Source organism: Monomorium pharaonis, chromosome 7 (assembly GCF_013373865.1).
Source record: "Monomorium pharaonis isolate MP-MQ-018 chromosome 7, ASM1337386v2, whole genome shotgun sequence".
Classification (NCBI taxonomy): Eukaryota; Metazoa; Arthropoda; class Insecta; order Hymenoptera; family Formicidae; genus Monomorium; species Monomorium pharaonis.
In genome coordinates, this window is record NC_050473.1 from 10,066,198 (window position 1) to 10,079,155 (window position 12,958).

General features: G+C 43.2%; 2 protein-coding genes across 2 annotated transcripts in view; one reads left to right on the plus strand and one right to left on the minus strand.

The window, feature by feature from the left end:
- The window catches only part of LOC105830331 (cadherin-99C), a 111,157-nt gene that overhangs the window by 40,904 nt on the left and 57,295 nt on the right, over positions 1-12,958 (minus strand). The gene's annotated exons all lie outside the window — the stretch shown is intronic.
- LOC105829320 (uncharacterized protein C15orf61 homolog) overlaps positions 1-12,958 on the plus strand; it is a 55,813-nt gene that overhangs the window by 6,908 nt on the left and 35,947 nt on the right. The window lies entirely within an intron of this gene.

The window sequence follows — 12,958 nt, forward strand, 5'->3', positions numbered from 1 at the left end:
AACCAGAAGTGGAACATGTCGATAAGCTTTGTTCCTTGCGCCGTAAAATCTAAAGAGGCGAGCGTGATCTCTTGGAAGTAAGCCGGGTCACGCGAGGACCGGAGGAAAGTTTCCGTGGAGACTTAGACTATTACTCGTATCTGAACTGTACGTGTATTAACATTTACTATTCTATCTGAAATACTTGGTAGTATCGAATCCGATCGTATCAAGATCAAGCTATTACCATGTCTGACATGGCATTAACTTCAATTATGCGGGACATTAATTACGATTTCCGCTCTATAAGGTTTTGTCTCGATTTCTCTGATGATAATCGCTAAACCACGAAGTTTTCACTTAAATACAATGACGTGGTCGTAATACGTATTGCGCAAACATCTAATTAAATATACAACTTAACACGTTTTTCTCAAAGGTTATTTTCTTTTTATATTTTTTGTAATCAAAGAATAAAATCGGGAACTTATGGACTGGAAAATATCTACGACTAGTTCTGTGTATTCGTTTATGCATTTATGATACATTTTAAATTATCCAACCGTAATTTTAACTTTTATCGCACATTATCGTTAATTATTGTGCATTTAAAGATTATATTAATTCTAAAATGATTGATTCCGTACCCTCGCGACCTTAGATCCGCCGCTGAGCGATGTAAAAAAAAAAGCAGTCAAATAAATATACGCGTAACATTGATCTCAGATAATAATGCTCCCGGAAATATGTTAGCCAAGTTAGTACTATTCAGGAACCACATGCTGACGCTTACCCGTCACGTACTTCCACAACGGCTGAATTACTTCACTTTCCGCTATCTGTCTTATTAATCGCGAAAGTACAGTCGTGTCTCAGTCCCGTGCTATCTAAGTCGGAAGCAAATCAGTACTCACGGTAGGACATTGTGAAACACCAGTGGTCGGCTCTGAAATGTCTTGACACTACGTACGCATAAATGAAGTACAACTCGGACTTTTAAAAACAAAGTATATCTAAAGAATAATTTTAGGACTATCATCAACGATTCAACAATCGATTTGAATTACAATTGAAATTAAAGTGAAAAACGTTATGTACTTTAATCCTTAAAATTGTGGGTGCAAAGACTTTTAGACTTCCACTTTTAGATGAGAAGAAAAGAAAAAAGATAGTTCTGTGCACGTGCTTACTGTAAAATCTTGTATTCATTGTTATTAATCGTACATAGATTCAAGTTTTATTTTTTATCCTATTCTAAAACAAAGAATAGTTAAAATTTCAAAATAAAATTACAAAAACTTTATATCTATTGTTAAGTAATTAATATGGAATTAACAAAAACTCAATCATTTCTCTTCTGTTTATCGTCTCAGAATTTTGCAATTTTGCAAACGATATTTTCATTGAAATCGTTGAATTTTATTAAAATTGTCCTGATAATACGAACCCACTCAAAATTATTTAATAGCAAAATTATACATTGTTAAGGTAATGCCATATTATTGATTTTATGACGCTGTTATTACACTGCCCATGCCAACTATTACGTGTGAGATGTACGTAATGTGAGAGAATGGATCGCACTGGTATTTTAAAGTGTTTTATTCTAACGTTTTACAGACTTTCGTCTAACTTTTAATGGTTTAGTACAGAGACTGACTCTAATCATCGAGAGGGATTTTTATATTAAAGTCGGAATAAGTTTAGCATCATCTAATCATAGGAAGTGCTCGTAAGGCGGAAATAGCTATTGGTTGATTTCTTAAAAAGGAGAGAATTTGATAATTGATATCTATGTCATAAAGAATAGTTTGGATGGGACGCAGGGATGTTTACAGGACGAGGAAACAGACAAATATTAAGTTTAGAAAGACCGTAAATAGAAAAGGTTATCAATAAGTAAGGATCTGGTATGATATATCGGGATAGTTTTATGACATAGTTTGTACAGGGTGTTTAAATAGAAATATTTTAAAGAAGAGAATTTTTATCGTGTCTAGGCACGTAACACAACGCGATACAAGGTCGGTAACGTGGCTCTATTGCCATATTTTGATTTTATAGAGATTGGTGTTTAATCTCTTCAACCATGTGTGCAGAATGCATACTTGAGTGCTCTATACCGTAGCTAAGCTGCACCTGTTCGACATCGACTAGTCGACCGAACTAACATGCTGCTACCTGCTACCCTCCTTTCTTTCTGAATACATATGCCCCGGGCAAGACTTAAAAATTAGACAAAAACAAAAACGAGACAAAGAAATTTAATTTTCGTTGAATACATGTATATATAATTTCCCTTACTTTTGTTCTTAAAAATAATGTAATATTAATTGAAATTTATTTTCTACTAAACTAGTCTTATTCATTGGTTTCAAAATAACATAATAAACTTTCAATTGGCAGTTAAAGTACGATCGAGTTGTTGATATTCAATTATCCATATCTCTTTTCGAGTATTTTTTAAATTCTTATTGCATCTATTTACACGTTGATTTTGCAACGTGTTTAGAAACGTATTTGATCACTGACATCTGCCCCTTGAGAACGTTAGCTTAGACTTTTTTTTCTATGCGAGGCAGATAAAAATATCTCACGTTGTCTTTACGGTTTCCCTTGCAACGGCATAATGTATAAAAATAGATTTTAACCGGTTTCTCATGGCGATTCACGGTAACGAAAACGACATGATGGAAACGAAAGAAACGCGTTGTTTTTGCTCTCATACGGACACGAACGCGAAACATTTTTCATTGTTAATCCCCGGTTATAAAGAACGATCGTCGGGAATGCGCGGTTCGTAAGCCGGTTCCGTCGGGCCGGGAGGGGAAGGGGGTATTCCTGAATTAAAGCGATGTCTCTCCGGGGGGAGAGAGAGATATAGAGAAGCGTGCACCTCGCATCGTCCGACGTGGATTATTGCGCACGAATGTCATACCTCTCCCCGAGCGTGCGTGCCCGTTCGCCGGGAGATGCATCGCTTTGTGCCGCTATTAAAAGTGGCCAAGTTAATAAACTACGCTCGTTGAAGGCGCGCCGCCGCATCGCGTGGATTCCCTTTATTTTCCTATCCTACGTTTCCGAGCGTCTTTCTACGTTCCGCGATGAGATAATACCTGACTTACGCGTGCCGTAATGCAATTAATTAAGAAGGATGCCACGCCGCCCTCTCTGGATACTCGTGATTCATACATATTGTTCGTGGATATAATAAGGGAAGAGAGAATTATATCTCCTCATTGAGCGGCCCTATCGAGAATGCTAAAGATATTATTGCGCGACCGCGGGCAAAGGGAAAACTCTCTTTTAAACACTTTAAACGACTAAGCCTTTATTCAAACCGAATGTGGCTTGTTTCTACCAACGTAGATTAACTTTAACCTCGGTTTAATTTACTTGTTATCTCATTCTAGTTTCAGAAATTAAAAAGAGATAAAGAGTAAGTTAATCCGAGATTAAAGTTAATCTACGTTGGTAGAAATGGGCTTATGTCGTCATTTTTCCATCTTTCATCGCAGATCAATGTATTCCGCGCTTCCTCGTCGATTCCTCGATGCAAGACCGATCGGCGGTGGACGAAACAGCGGCGGACTTTTGTTTTTATTTCTCATTTTGCATAATGCGGCTGCAGGCTTTGAGAACTGTCTCGCCGCCAACCGGGGAATCGGCAGCTGCGATCGAGATCGCCGATAAGATCGTGCACCGCCACCGCCTACAATTTATAAAGTCCCGCTCGCTCTCGATACCCGCGTATCTCTCAAGCCTCCGAGGCCCCAGGCCTCGCATTCGTGTTCTGTACGCGAAAACAAGCCCGCGCAAAAAAAAAAAAAAAAAAACGAAGAAGGAACGAGCGCGGAATAGCCGCGGGTATTCGCACGAATTTGAAAGCAAAATCTCGCACGCTACCGATCGTTTCTCGGACCCCGCTGACATTTCCGCCAATTCTAATTGGTCGGTTCAACTCCATCAAATAGATATTACGATACGGAATCGTGTATTTCGCCCCAATCGTTTCCTTCGCGGGGAACTCGGTCGTTCCGAAAAATCGAGCCACGCCGAAAAAAAATCCGGCGCACCTTTCACACGCGATGCTAGAATCTATGTCGATCCCATGGGACTACAGATAAGAATGTACACGCTTGAACAGAGGTTCGAATATAGATAGGGTTTAATTTATTTAAAATCTAAATCAAATTTATTAAAAATCTGAAATAAATTTCCTAAATATTATTAACCCTCCAGTAGCAAATTCCTATCTCTGGCATATAGAAAACTGGAAATAGTCGATCAAATTATTATCCAATCATGACAAATGATTTTGTAATTTAATAGTGGACAAGGTAGATCAATCATTGTACTAAGCACCTATAAAATGTTTTATACGTGATAGATAATTAGTACAATGAACAACAGGGAAGCGTTACGAGCGGAGGTGAAACAGGTGCAGATATCGATCGATGATCTACGATCATTGTAAAGCTTTTCTGTAATTATAGCGTGGCTACGTGGATCGTAATTAAATCAGCGCCAGTGATTTATGGGATTCCCACCGGCGAAGAGAGCAAAAGATGCGGATCACTCTCAATTAGTGTCTGTCGACATCATTTATCAATGAAACGAGGAGAAAGCAATTTTGCGTTCTGTCGGTACTCATCATCCATCCGGAAGATCGGAAGGGTGTTATTAATAATACTTCTAGGGGGGAAAGTTCATCTGCATTTTCGTCGGACGAAAAAAGTTGTGTAATAGCGGTAAAGATGAATGCAGACGATTAATATCGACCGCCGTGATAGATTCGTCCTGATTATGATACAGACATATGCATAATGTACTGATTATAACGTGAGGAAACCATATTTTTTATTGAGCCGGGGAGATTCGCTGTTACGCAAAATAACTTTAGGTATAACGAATGACTTTTCCAATTCGCGCAGCCATCGGTATAACAATTAATTTAATTATAAATATGAATAGTATAAACAGTATAAATATAAATAATTAAATCGAAATATTTATTTTGCATGTCAATTTTATTAAAATGTCGAAAACAACGATAATTAATTACACGTACTTCAATTATGCGTTACCTTTTAATTTAACAAATACTAAAATAAAAAGGGAGTTATTTCAAACTGTTATTTCTCTCAAAGAAGAAATCTATCTTGATCTTTCGTCAAAGACTCGCAAAGTGTGTTCACGAACGTTTCCACGTTCTCTTTTCAAGTACAGTACAATTGCATTAGCAAAGATACTTTCGGTTGTACGCCTCGTGTCAACTTGTCGGCTTGTGACCGAGTGACCGGGGCGAGGAGCGGAAGTCTCGGTTTTAACAGCCGGCTTGACCAGCCTACCGTGGAAGAAAATTGCCGGCGGCAACGGACGAGGCCGGCGCGTATCGCGTTAAGGAAGAGAAAGAGAGAGAGAGAGAGAGAGAGAGAGAGAGAGAGAGAGAAAGAAAGAGAGAAAAAAATCGGAGACTCGCCGTTGCTTCATGGAGATTCAACAGCTGAATCTAAGTCTGATTTACCGGGCGCCGACGTTTCGCGTTGCACCGCGCGATGGAATCCGGCCGCGTGGATCGCGTTCAGCGCGAGTCGCCGTGTTTTGTTGCATGGCTGATCGCAATAATACGGGGGACTTGACGCCGGGGCTTTCTAATAGGTCGCGATGCACTACCGCGTTCGCCACCTCCGCTTCCGCGTAACTCCGTTCATCGCGATTGCTCCGCTCGCGCCCACGCGATTGAGGCACGGTGAAAACCGTTTTCTTCAGGAGAGAATGGGGCTCGAGCGTGATTAATAGCGGCCGCGGGTAGCGGATAGCGACTAATTGTAACTTTAGAATCAAATATCCGCATAAGGGGGCATCGTGTAAACGTTGTGCCGTGCCCGGCGTAATTAGGGTTTGTGGCGCGTTACGGTGAACCTTTCGCAAATGAAAAGGCTCGGGGCTATTGAGTCTCATTGGATTCAGAGCGAAATTTATATTATAGGGAGAGCAGCGCGAATGTGATATCGATTTACGTGTAACGAGGAATTGTGAAATGTGAAAAAAATTGTAGAGATACACATCAGGCTTATTCATCTCATTTTTATTAGAAAGAATTTGATAACATTAATTGATTACATGCATATGATACGCAGAAAGCGTTTAGCATAATTCCTTATCGGAAAATACATTAGATAAAGGAAAACTTTCTAAATTCGTTAATTGTCTGGGGATCGTACAAATCCCGAGAGAAATCACATGTTCGATTTGTTTAACCTGGCGATCTGGAAACGTATAATTTCTCGGTCAGCAAAGTATTACTTTCTTGCTACTCGGGTCAGATTATGTGCGCGGCGCTATATTATTATCTGATAGCTCGGTAACCACCGCGAGAGAGAGAGAGAGAGAGAGAGAGAGAGAGAGAGAGAGAGAGAGAGAGAAGAAAATGGAGTGCCAAGAAGTATTTGATCCGCACTCTGGCGTGATGTTGCGTTATTTCGCATTATATTTCTTTCTCAGCGCGCGGCTGGCAGCTCGGAGAAGCCGAGTTATCGAAAGAGCCCGTTTGTCAATCAAAACGAATGTTTCGTATTATTAGGAAGAAGCAGCACGAGGTAAGAACAAAACGCACTTGCGCTTCGCAGAACATTACATTTCACATAATATTAACCAAGTTCCAAGTTTGCAGTTTTACACTGAGGGAGAGAAGGAAAGAGAGAGAGAGAGAGAGAGAGAGAGAGAGAGAGAAAATTTCCGTTGTTCTTCATGAAAGCTCAGCTGGATTCCGACTTCTCGCGGAAATTGACGGTGGCATTATTAAATTCTCGTTTCTCCTCGAAACTGGCACGATTTATAGATGGTTTGCAATAATAATGTAAGTCTACAACCAGACGGCGGAAGGAGGATTCTCTTCTCCTCGACGAGAAATCCACCGTCAGTTGTCCGCCGGCGAAACCAAGTCAGCGAAACCCTAAACGAGAATCATATTTTGCATTATCCGCAGCTGATTGTTGCGCGAAGCTCTATAGCACGTGTGCAAAGTGCACGTTTCACTTTCTCAAACACTTTGTTAAAGCAATTCGCTTATACGCAGCAATAACGTTAACGGAATGATAATGCTCGAATATCGAAATTCTCCGCCGGGGAAAACTTACAGTTCTCGGAGAAGATTATCCGAGTGTCCGCTGTTAAAATTGACGCCGGGTAAAATTTCGCTGCGTATACGCGCGCGGTGTACGAGATGCCTGGCATCTCGCGTGCGCGACATCCTTCGCGCAACCACCCCGCAGATGCGGAGGGACTTTCACGTACGCGGGGCATTATGCGACGCCCTTGAGCACACACACATACACACACACACACACACACACACATACGCCATGCTCGCCGGTGAACGCGCTATATCCCAAGGCACTTGCTGGTTCGAGACACTTGCAGCAGGTCGGACAGTGGTCGCTACGGCGTGGCCGCTTCTAGTTACGCGTCGTGGAGGCAAGGCAAGGTACAAGCTCGTTAGTCCGGCGGCTGGTTACTGCCGTCGGCGCAGCGTGCGCTGTTAATTAGGCCATGCCACGTTATATGAAATTAGCCGGAGCGTAAATCCCACCGTATCCTCCTTCCCCACGTCCACCGCCTCGCTCGCCTTCTTGCTGCGCGCAACGGAGGCCCCCGCGACTGTGGGACTTCTTTAAGATACAGGGGGATACCGATCACCGGTGGGATCACTCTCTTGTGTTCTTCCGGAGAACAATGCTCCGTTCTCAATCGTTCCGGCCGGCTCATGCATGCAGATCAGCGATATACGCATAGCTCGATCTGATTCCCGCTCGTGATCTGCGTGCGCCATTTTTTTTCCGCGAAGGCAACGGGCACCTGGCGCGTATTCTGTGTTCCCCTCTTCGAATGAGAAATTTTCTTGTTATTCGGATGAACACTTTAATCGGAATGGTCTCACGCTACTCTTGTTAATATCGCGATCCTCATTACGAATATTATTACCCTGTCTCGCAACTTAACGTAACAAAACTTATAATTAAAAAATTAGGATGCCTTTAACTTGATAATTAACTGTATTCTCAGATTTCCATTGCAAATAATTCTAAAAAGAAAAAAAGATTTATGGTTCCCGATATTCAATGTAGAATCCGAGTTTCCTCGTGCTATCGGAATCGCTTGTCCAATTATTTGGAATACAATACATCCGCGCCGTATTTATCGAGATAAAGGAAAAGGTGCGCTGCATGGGGACCGGAAAATCTATTCAACCGTACGCGGTGCGGTGTTAATATTTTTTTTTTTCGGACGGACAAGAAAATACGCGCGGTATAATGGAGGAGTAGACATCGACGTTTCGATGGCGAGCGCGTGATAACTGTAAGAATGTAAAGAACCATTGGCCATTATACGCGCGGGTACGTACTGTTTACGACGGGGCGCGATCGTTCGTCTGTGGAGAACATCCGACGGATGCGCAATTACCCGCCTTAACTCGTCCGGTAACTCCCGACGGTTGTCCAATTTACGCCGATACACGACACGTGGCGACCGATCCGCGGGGACGATCCATCGATCGGGAACGACAGGATTGAACGTTGTCGGGCGTCTCTCGCTCGGGAGTTCCGGCGAGCGTAACGCGCCGAGGGCGCGGCGAAAGAAGAAGTGGAAAAAATAAGGAGGAAAGGCGAGAGGAGGAACCTCGCGCGCCTCGTGACTTCACCTCGACGACGTGAATCGCATCGTTTTCCAATCTAGTTGCGGCCCCCTTCATTTCCGCGTTCGCGCGCGAGCAACATCGCCGCGCCGCGCAAGAAACTTGCCGATGGTAATCCCGGACACGAAGCGCCGGAGATACCGGAGAACGTCGACCGTGTCGCCGAGATCTCGCGACGACAAATTTAATTTTCTGCCGATCGTACCGTTTGAATGGCGAGATATAAGTGTATTAAATATAACGCGCGCGGGATTCGTTTGCAGGAATGCGATCCTAATGCTGCTTTCCCGATCGTTTTATCTCCCGCTCGGGAATTCCGCTCCGGCGGACTTTGAGGAAGATTCTTGCGCAAGACGATGCGCAAGAAATGAGAACGGATTATCCTGACGTTATTGCACGTAAAGCGGGAAAGAGATAGAGGATAAAAGGTGTGGCTACCGTATCGTGGAACGCAACGGACGGTGTCCGTTATGTCCAGATGGACGTAAACGCAAAACTCAAGCACCTGAACGCGATCTCTGCTCTTCCATTCGCCTCGGGACGATTCCGTTAACTCGCTAATAAACTAGGGGTGCTTTACATCATTGTAGTTAACGTAATAACACTGGAAATAAGTCAGCGAGTCTTATTTATGAGACAAAATTACGATAATAACAACGGAGCAAAGTATATTAATGTTATGCTCACCTTTTCAAAAATTATAGTGACTCGTGAAAAAAAATACGCGCCGAAAATCAAAGGATTCGATGCTCTCATTTGAGCAAATTGCATCTCGGAATATCGCCATTTCGGGCGCATAAAACGTTCAGCGGCCTTTAAGAGGGCCATCGAAAGTGGATCACACGACGAAGTAATTTTTTTAGTCCTGGTCTCTCTCTCTCTCTTTCTCTCTTGTCGAATCTCGATAACTCCGCTTTCGCATTTGTATTCAAAATAAAGCAAAAAGATCGAGATTATTGATTCGCAAATCCGAATTCGGATATCGATTCGACTTTCGCGAATTTATTTCTCGATCGAGAATATGTAGAAGTACAAGTTTTTTTTGGTGCATCGCGCTTTCACTCTATATTTGTCTGTAAATATACAAAAATTTACATAATTAAAGATGAATACATTAGTTTTGATAAAATGTATTTAACTTTAAATAATAAAAGTAATGTAACATGCAATTGACTCGATCCAATCAGTCATATTAATTATTTAAAACATTTCTCGTTATAAAATAGACTAACTACAATTAAAAAAATTTGTTTTTTAATTTTTCACACACAAGCATTGTTCTACTAGCAGTAAGCATTTTCCAACTTCAATTGCTTGTTACGTTGTATTAACCAGATTCAAGATTACTTCTACTTGTTTTCTACTAGATAAGTAAAAGTACCGTCAGAGCTGAAGGTAAACCGCATGCTTTTTGTAAAATAAAAATTACATAGCCTATACAGTCTGAGTTTAACAAGAATGTAAAAAGAAGAAGTTTGTTAAAATGTTAGAAGGGGAAAGAATCGCTCGATAATTAACAGTTTTATCCGTCTTGTAGTTAACATACATTAATAATCACGTCTAAAAGATCTCGCTTTCGCTTTCTTTGCTCGTTGATTTCTGCGAGGTAGCTCTTAGTGTCGTGTACACAGAGCCCGTTCGCAAATTACACGTACACTTATACGCACAATGTACGCGTATACAGATACGTCGCTTCAGGTTATAGAGTCAGTGGAGCATCTATACATATGTGCGCACAATGCGGCGATGGTAATCGGTGTGCGATTACATGCCGGGTGATCTACAACTAGGTGGTCTTCTATGCAATCGTGATCTCGATGTCCCTTCGATTTACCTCTGAGTGCTCCGCTTTGCTCGGCCCTCCCTCAGCGCGCAGTCCCTATTCACCCTCTTGTTTAAAGGCCCATATCACGTTCTCCAACCTGCCCCGTGAGCTCGCCGCGCCGTGACATTTGAGCAATTCAGTCGTACCGTGCGAAGCACCGTTCTATACTAGCGTGTACATTTGCGGTCCCGTGATATTCCGAGATCCCCCGAACAATTGAGTCGTTCAATTGAGAGAGCGAGAGGTTATTTACACCCCAATGAAATCCGATCGGAGGAGAATGTATATTTTTATTTAGAACACTTACATAAAATACAACGTAATATCAACGTAATATTCTTTCGCTTTATGCATCGCGTCGTCTAGGAAAAAAAAAAATTATTGAGATTAACAGAACTTATCTTTGTTATATAACTTGTCCCGTCATCTAAAATTAGACCAGTATTTCAGTAACAAATTAATAATTCAAAGGAGTCCTGTAGTAATCTCGAAATAATGTCAGTGTCTGACAAACATAGAACCGACTAAACATTTTACTGAAACCCCATCGATTGCATTTATCTATAAAAAAAAATTCATATGCAAGCTGCGGTTCGTTTCGATCACCGGAGCGCATACCCCGGGCTAAATCTCTCGTTTGCGACGTCGTCCGAGCGACTATTTCACGCCACGTAACGGCGGCATCGATCGCAAAAACGCAACATTACGTTGTGTTCGCCGGCGTAGAAGCGTGAGAGGATCCAATAACATCATTTATACGTGGCCCTATGAATGGGGTGGGGGAGAGGGGAGGAGGGAAAATAAGCGCGTTCCGGTTTTGCGCGACCTGTTTCGCACGAATAAAAATATTCGCGGCCACGGCTCGCAACGCGCGCGCCCGCGCTCACCGTGGGTAACTCCTCGCTTCGTTCATTCGGGATTTAATACATCGAGCACGAGACACTGGGCGAGACACACGTATACGTGTATCGGTGAGAACGAGCCACTTGTGATATTCACGCCGTTTTAAGTTCACGCGCTTCTTAGCCGCCGCGGGCGCGATCGGATTAACTAGCGCGTGCTTCCGCGGACCGGCGAGTTTTTCAGTCTGAAAACGATGATGGTAATGATGATAATCGCTCGTCACGATGACAAGTGGTAACGCCGTTTAACGCGCAGGTCTGCGTCCCTGACTTTATTATTTGTCCACGTGCTGCCGAAGAGAATCCCTCGCCGTAACAGCATCCGTTCGAACGCACGCACGATAATTTAATTCCTATTGACTTGCATACGTAACTGATTTTTCTTTGATTCTCTGGAAACGCATTTAACTTTTAAGCTAAAAAAGAAATATTGAGCTCAGTTTCAAAAAATTCGAGAGAGTCACAAAAGATCGCCGAGGGACATTCTGCATATCTATAGAAATAAGCACTTTTAACAGTACGATCATCCAAAAATTACGAGCGTTTAATGCGCGGAGGCAGAAAGCGCGATGGAATTTCGCCGTCAAGTTACCACTATGAGGAAATTAAAAAATGAAGAGACAGCCGGTGAATGGTAATAAAGGAAATATTTAAGAGACTCCCCGCGAGATAATTCCCCGGTCACGCGCGCGACCATGGTATAATCGGAATTCGAGGGTCCACCCTCCCGAGTTTTTTATCGCCCGGCCCGTACGTTGCGCGTTTGTATAGGCCCTGTATAATAAAACATGTCCGCGCCGGAGAGCCGCGCAACACTGTTGTTTCCCTTCCTCGAGATCCTGACCAACAGGTTTCCACGGGGATGGGCCTCGCAATTTCATTGAGACGCGTTCGCGCGCCCCGGCGACTGCGGCGATACATACCCGTCATAGGACCGATTCCGAGAAACCTATCGTGATTTTACGCCACTCTCGGCTCTATCAGCGGAGCCCAGCGGAGATCGGCGCGGCCGGCGTGTGGCTTTCCCTCGGCGGCATACCGACGCAACCGATCCGGCATGCGGAGAAAACCGCCGCTCGTTTATCGCGACGCGCATCGAAACGCGAAACCGTCAGAAATGGAACTTCCGCCGTGATTGCGATCGAGATGAGCCTGGCGCGCGCGAAGCTCTCGATCTCGTCGAATACCTATCGATCGAGAGGATGGTATCGGGGCGGCAACTCTCGCTTTTGTTTCAATTCCGATCGTCGAAATCGCGCGCGTCTGGGTTATATGTAAAAATACTCCGTCCCGGTTAATCAATCATCGATTCTGAAATCCTACCATTTGTTTCGGCCGTCAATTGTCAAAGCCTGACCTTTTCGCTTCTAAGCGCGGAGCAATTGTCGGCGAGTCGGAGAACGGGGCTGGATCCTTTGACCTTTGCGTTCGTATTCCGTTCTTTCCCGGCGGCTGTAGACATTCCACGCCGTAATTGGCCGTATCACGTGGTGTTACGTTACGCATAATTAGTGTTGGTTTAACAACCGATAGCCGTCATTAGCCCACATCGGG